Raw genomic sequence first — 8289 nt, forward strand, 5'->3', positions numbered from 1 at the left:
AGTACTCCTTAATTAGTGATTTCGGTGCCTGACGGGGTAACAGAGGCGGTGTGTTAGATGTGGGCCATATGCCAGGATAAAATATCAAACACGTAAATTATACATGGGCCTATATTTCCTGTGGTGTGCAACACGAGACACGCTGGCGGCATAGATAACACGAGCACACAGGTGCTCGGGATCACATTAACACTTTTGTCTTTTTACCGGCTTTTTGAGTAAATTAATCAGCATGTCCAGTCCCACGCTCTTTTCTTATCACGGGCAAAGATCTTAGTTTGACGCTATTTTTCTTTGTATGGAGTCCAATGCTAGTTTTTCTATTGTGATAGTCTGATGCTTATTTTTCATAAGTCTCAAACACTAGTTTCTCTTTCGTATCACTGGGAAGGTTAACGAAACTTCATTTTGTTATATTTTTTCTTAAACGAGGCAAAAGATTTACCTTTTTATTGTTTAAGAAGAAGAGATTTGCATGATTAATTAAAAAAAAACCGAACTAAAACGCATACACAACCCCACAAGGGGCACACACAGCCGATTTGCCCACAAACAAATGCCAAACAGTCGGCTTAAGCGTCAAGGACAAGTCAGCTCCGATTTGAAGAGCTACACAAGAGAATGTTGCAAGCCTCGCACCGATCTAATCCAGCGCATCATCCGAAGAGTACCGTCCGTTGAAAACCGTCCTCATAGAGTCATCGTTGCTGCAGAGACATTGCACGCAGCTCCAACTTCTCTGTCACAGCCAAAAGCCAGCATAAGCACACCCATTGGTGCACCGAACCATCAACATCAGGACAAGCCGCGACCCAGCTTCGCACAACAACATCATCGTCACCACACAAGTCGCAACGCCAACCACTCGCATCACCGGTTGCCCTCCGGCCAACCATGATTCCGTGCACGTCCAACCTGCAGGAAGCACAAAAAGGGGACAAGATCTTCGAAGACGGCGCCCCAAAGAGGAAATGATGGGTAGTTATTTCACTTAAAACTAATCTAGTGATTTTAGTACTTTAGTATATAAGTTAAATGGTCGGATGTCTCTGATTTTCTAGCCCGTTTCTCTTTTTTTCATTGTAATGGCAACTAACTAATGGCTCTAGTATTTTAGTCTAGAGTTTTTATCATTTATGCCACTAGTTATATCTCAATACTCAGTATTGTTACTAAATGTTTTAACTGCTCAAAAATGGCATCGCTTCATTAGGCGCATACTAAAAAATGTCACTAGACACCATTATTGTCAACCCAAAGCCCTTTTACCATGTTATATGGTTAAAATACCCATAAACCCACGTGTCAGCTCTCCCTCCATGTCAGTACAGTAAAGTATGGGTCCTATGCGATCACCAAAATCATTCTTATTTTCCTCTAAAATCGTTTGCTTGCTTACTCCTAACAAGTTGGGCCCATACTTATCATTATGAAATAGAGAGAGCTGACATGTGGGTCTAGAGGTATTTTGGTCTCAGAATCTCGATATAATTTTTTATTATATTTGAGATGTTTTGTACTTTCGGTGATGAACTTTGATAATAGACTGGATTATTTTCACAAAAAAATATATCAGAATTTTCCTCACACAACGAGTGCATGAAGTTCCAGAGCTCCAACATTCCTCTTTCTACTACTAGACCAAACGTACAGTATGGACTCCACTGCAGCACTGCTACAAGTTCGGTGCCACAGGAAATGAAAGCGGCACGCCGCTTGCTTGAAAGGTACACACCACCGTGCATGTCGACCGCCCTGTGTGCCCGACGGCATTATTGCACATGCGCACGTGCGATCTATCATCTTTTATCACTTTCTCCCACACTAGATTTCCATCTCTAATTTCTCCAGCAACTACAACCACATCAGGCATATATCTCAAGCGAAAAATGGCACCCATGAAGGCGTCCGGCCCAGCCAAGTCCACCAACGTGGCGCGACGCTTCGTCAACTTCTTCATCCGCAGAGGCGGAGCCAGGATTTGCACATGAAGGGGGCGAAGGTCACGCAAACGATTTTTTCTTTTCCAAACACACAAGTAACCGTGTGTCGTTTTGTATTAGAATTTTATCTGGATGATAAAGCACAATACATCTAACACAAGATATCTAAACAATACCACTGAGATAAAAGAAATAGCAGAAATATGTTGGTCAATATGAAAAAGGTTCATATGATTAGATTATTACTATATGCTCATTGAACAATGAGATAATCACATCCCGATGACATTTTGTTGCTATTTATTTTTGAGTATAGCAATAATGTGTAAGTAAGTCATCTCGTATGAACCAAAAAACGCATCTAATATGTAAATTAACAAAGTGACGTACAAATCCAAGTGAAGAAGTATTGATTAGTTTGCGCCATGTGGTAAACTAGTTAATTAGACAGAATCAAGAAGCACTAGTTAATTAGACAACAATTGTGAAATCCATTAGAAAATAACTACCCAGGATGTGGTACCTGATTGCTTGAGGAATAAATAAGCTCGTCGATGGGCTCATGCCCGATGGCATGGACGTCGGCGTCTCTTCATCCCGGCAGGATCTACTCAGGCAAAGGCAAGGCCATCGGGCTTGGATAGATGGCGCCGCGACGGCTGGTGACGAGCATAGCAGGGAGCGATGCACAAGCAGAATCGGTGATCGATCTGAACAGCGTGCGCTAGGTCACAATTCATCATCGCCTAATGATACTCCAAAGATAAATATGGGCTTCTGTTGTGGCCTTCGATACGTACAGGTGATACAGGCTATGGACCGTTTTGGGCCTTAATGTACTTTTTTTACAGGAGTAATTAACTACGGCCATTGGCTTCTCTCAAAAAAAAAAAAACTACGGCCATTGGCCATTTAGCAGATAATACGATTCTATACAGTAGTATTAGGCTGATCGGTTCATTGAGGGGGGGCGATGATTCGTCCGTCTATGCATTCCCGGTGCTGACAACACCGATGCGTTTCTTCGTCCGCGACGTGGCTCCGGGCTTGGCACACCCGGCACGACACCTCGTCAACACTGTCTTTTTTCCGGCGCATCCCTACTTCGACACTACTGCGCCCATGCTAACTCGGGCACCGCCTTGCGCCCGCGGCTCCACGGCGACTCCCTCGACATCGGCTACCCCGACTCGACATTTACAACGGCAGTCTTCGCGCGGCTACCTCAACCACTCCTACACCGCCCTACGCTCTCGGCTACCTCGACATCGGCACACAGGGTTGTCATACGCTTGAGCAACTCATCGGCTTCCTCTACAGTCAACGCATCCGTGACGCGACACCGTCCACGACGCTCCCGCTACGACTGCGGGGGGATGTCAGCCTGTCGGTTGCTATTCTCACCAGTCTGACCGTCCGCGACGTTCCTGTTGTTTGCAACGCTACCGCTACAACTGCGAGGGGATATGTTAGAGATATATTTGGGATACATTTATTTGATAGTCTAGGATTTGTAATATGTCTCATACCTTATCTCCAAGAGAGACGACTTGCCCTCCAAATCTTATACTTAATATATACTCATCCTCGAGGCTCAATAATACATCCATAATATTCCATCAGTCCGTCTCTCTCTTCTAACAGTATGAACCGAGGTAGAGGCACACCAGTGCCATCCGGCCGGCCCCGAGGCCCATCGTCCTAGAGTGCTTCATATACCCCTCCCTGCGGGGCCAACCCATGAACTAGGAGGTCGTCGACGAGAGCTTGCAGAAGGTGCGCGAAGAAGGTCCTCCAGGCCTACGAAGTGCACCTGTCGAAGCACAGGTAATTGGTCGGAGACTTCTTCAGCTTCGCAGACCTGAACCATTTCGTGGGCACTTTCTACCTCATGGATGCGACACCGTACACGCCTCTGGGCGGAATTGGGCCTAGGGCAAGTGGGGCTATAGCCCCAGGCGTGGCCCAACCAGTAGTTACACATCCAGGAGAAAATTTTCATATTTGCAGACTTGTAAAGGCCCAGCCCCAGGCATGCAACCTCAGCCCCAAGCCTCAGCCCATATAAAACCCAAGACGCCACGAAATCGGCCAGTGTTTCATCGTCTCGGTCGATCCATCAGAGGAAAAAGATCTAGCTCACGCTCCGTCGCCAGTTCCCAGATTTGTGACTGCTCGACTAGACAGATCCGGACGTCCAGACCTGTACTCAGGCGGCTCAGCTCGTAGCCTCGGATCATCTAGACTCGCCGGAGCAGACACCTCCATCACTTTTGTTCCACTGGCAGACTCCTATTCTGGCTAGTGGCTACTCCATTACGCCTTGCCCTCTGAATCTCTACCAAAGCGATCCTCCATGCGAAGCGTTGAGCCGAGGGCGTAGAGCTGCATGAATTGACAACGAGTCTTGTCCTCTTATCCTCTTTAGATTATTATTTGTCATACTAATGTTCAAGAATATGTCATGATTGTAGATGTGCTAAAATCGAGTCAGGACTAGTAGCATAGAGGTCCTGATTGACGTAGAGCCTTCCAAAGATAGATCAAGAATATTTCTTTGGTGGTTAAGCAGTTCTGCTCCATCTCCACAACGGGTAATACATACTTTCTTGTATCATCTGTATTTTTTCCTAGTTCCTTGGATGCGCCAAAATAATGTTAAATTTTGTAGAATTTTATTACTTTTCACCCTAATCTTTTGTTATTACTTTAGTCAATTGAGTTTAATTGTTAATTGCTAACATGATTTTTTTCTAAAAAATCTGACATGAAGAGGGCCTGGAAAATTATATAGTATTTCAAGAAAAATCTTACATGCATTATTATCTGTGGTATTTGCGTTATTTATAGCCGCTTAGTTTAGCCCTAGGCTTTGAGAAATCCTGGTTCCGCCTCTGCGCCTCTCTTTGACTTTTACCCTCATGTCAAGGCTTGCTGGGAGGATCTCATGTCCAGGCCCTCGTTCAAGAATATCACCGCCCATATGACAACCCAAGTTTAGTTGCAAAAAAATTCTTGTTACTTTTCCATTGATGTTACTTCTTTCGCTATGACGGTCCTGCGCGGCGCCTAGGTCTTTTTATACTTGCCCGGATATTGTAAGACTTTGAGTTGAATAAATGGAAGGCCACGTGCATCATCCGATGTAGGGCCTGGGTGTTATTCCTATTTTCGGGGGAAAATGCGTGCCTAGAATGTAAATGCCTCGCAGTCTTTTCTGGTTGCTCACATATATGTCAAGAAGTTCAATAAAGCCATATATACATTGGATATTCATCTTGGCTCTAGGGAGCACATGCTCCTCCGTGTGAAAAAAGGATATTAGAAATGCCATTTTTTTAAAAAAAAATAGATATTTTCATTGTCACACTCAAATGCTACCTGCCAATTTTCAGGGGAAAAATCAATGCATTTTGAGCCAAAAATCTGGGTCCTATATACATATCCTTTTTAAACAACCTATATCCAGGTCTAGTCAGATACCTTCTCGGTGTGCATACCATGGACTACATATTTTTTTTTTTGAGACACACCATGGACTACATATAGAAATATACAATGCCATATCACCAGGCCCGAGTCCATGGGTGTGCCAGCATAGGACCTCCACTTTCTAGGGGGCCCGATTTTCTAAAAGTGCAGCCCATTGCGCAGGAGCAGGCCCAGTCACTAACACCGTGGCCGTGTGCAGTATAATTCGCCTATCGGCTGTGCGCGGAATCTGTGTGGAGTGTCAACATGGAGCGGCGAACACCGTGCACGGAAGCCGCGAGAGAGGCCGAAGTAGAGCGGTCACCAGGGGCGGAGCTACGTTGGGGCAAAACCAGGCCGTGGCCCGCCCAACGTAGCAACAAACAGTGAAGGATTGATGAGGCCATAAAACAAAAGTTTGTGAGTTTAGCTTTAATCTGCCTGTTTGGCCCGCCCAAAGAATTTCTCGTAGCTCCGCCACTGGCGGTCACCTCCACGTGCGCAAGCCGTGAGAGGAGTGGCTAAAGAACGATCAGCACAACCAGTGAAACACACCACATACGATCAAGTACCAAGCACTGAAAGACGGTATAAATGTGAGATGGGATCAATAGAGGGAACATCTTCAACAGTGAGTGGGCTGCCAGGCAAAGGCGCACAGACACAATAGACATTGCGCCTGGCACTTTTTTTTTACAATCACATCTGGATCACGACCGGACTTGAATCGGCGACAGTTTCACGCCACACACACGCGAGACCACCCGAGTGCCCGTGTGCAGCCGTGGAAGCAAACATCGGCATGGAGAGGGTTTGGGATGGACGGGAGACAGGCGAACAGGGCCGGCGGCCGCAATCTGGGTATGGCCGGCAGGCCAAACCTAAGGAGATGGCGGCCGATCTTGAGGAGACGTCTGCCGGCGGCAGCAGCTAGCCTGGGAAGGATAGAGATGTTGACCTCCGGTAGCTACTGCTCCCACGAGTCCTTGTCCAGACCGACACCGATCTCTCACACACGACGGAGTGTTTCGGTGACATAGAGGCGTAGTGGGGTAGCAGATGGTGTCCAGATCGAGATAGAGGCATAGAGCAGCGTTAGTAGCGAATACTGCACGCAGGGGAAGGTAGTAGCCAAGCACAAGGACGTCGTCGATGCAGGAGTAGCAGACAGTGTTAGAGGAGCGTAGCCGTAAAGGAGGAACACGGCGGTGCAATTCGATCTGAGCACAAGTTGCGTGTGCGAAAAAATAACCGAAACATCTAATACCATGTTAGAAATATGCAACTTTATATTATTGAAAGGCCTAAGTCATCATATATACAAATAGAGGTGGGAGGCCAAATGCCAAATATAGAAAGGCAAAGGGCATTATAAATATAACTCTAACATAAACTACAGATCTGAACTCCCGCAATAATGGGCATTGCAACTTTACGAGCACAAAATAAAAACATCAGAAAACTTCCGGCTCCCGCTCTCCATGCCGTATGGGAAGAATGAAACGATTCTTTTTGGAAAAGAGGATGTGGGGGTGGGGGATTGGCGCAGAATCAAGACGGGTTGACCAAAAAGAAACCTGAAAAGACCACTGGACACCCAACAATGCTACATCAACAGACTAGCTATGGGACTTCTCCCCCTCAAAAAAAAAACTATGGGTCTTTTACTTGTGAGCTCGTCTTAAAAAAATTTGAGGACGAAAAACTCCAAATTTATTTGTGAACACACGTGCACATGTATACTACATATGTGCAAAATTTCACAGTGTTATACTTTTTCATGTGGTATACAAAAAAAGGACAAATACACATTTTAAACGGGCCTTTCATTTTTGTTACTGGGCCGTAATTTTTTTTGTACAGTCTACAATCACAACATTTTTTGACGAAATTTAACACATTCTTGTGGAATACATATATGTTTCCATGGATTTGTTTTCAGATTTTTCTGAAACTTTTAAATATGCTCGTCCTCCAAAAATCCGCACTCCTCCCTCCATCCCATAATATAAGATCATTTTATATTATGAGACGGAGGGAGTAATTACTAAGAAGTACAGCTTTATCAATATATGGCCCACTTTACACTCTCACAATGTTTTTTGAAACTCGTGGTGTAGTTGTCCATTAATCTACAACACATGTCCCCCCTCTCTCCTATTCTCTCTCATCGAACTCAGTAAAAATATAATACTTTAATCCTTACAGCCTCCTAACTATATCTAACTCAGTAAAAATATGGCCCACTTTACACTCTCAGTAAAAAATATATCCCCTAGGACTCCCCTGTTGGAAATATGCCCTAGAGGCAATAATAAAAGCATTATTATTATATTTCTTTGTTCATGATAATTGTCTTTATTCATGCTATAATTGTGTTATCCGGAAATCGTAATACATGTGTGAATAACAGACACCAACATGTCCCTAGTAAGCCTCTAGTTGACTAGCTCGTTGATCAATAGATAGTCATGGTTTCCTGGCTATGGACATTGGATGTCATTGATAACGGGATCACATCATTAGGATAATGATGTGATGGACAAGACCCAATCCTAAACATAGCACAAGATCGTATAGTTCGTTTGCTAGAGTTTTTGCAATGTCAAAGTATCTCTTCCTTCGACCATGAGATCGTATAACTCCTGGATACCGTAGGAGTGCTTTGGGTGTATCAAACGTCACAACGTAACTGGGTGACTATAAAGGTGCACTACAGGTATCTCCGAAAGTATCTATTGTTTTATATGGATCGAGACTGGGATTTGTCACTCCGTATGACGGAGAGATATCACTGGGCCCACTCAAGTAATGCATCATCATAATGAGCTCAAAGTGACCAAGTGTTTGGTCACGGGATCATGCATTACGGTAC

The sequence above is a fragment of the Triticum dicoccoides genome, chromosome 3A (assembly GCF_002162155.2).
Source record: "Triticum dicoccoides isolate Atlit2015 ecotype Zavitan chromosome 3A, WEW_v2.0, whole genome shotgun sequence".
NCBI lineage: Eukaryota > Viridiplantae > Streptophyta > Magnoliopsida > Poales > Poaceae > Triticum > Triticum dicoccoides.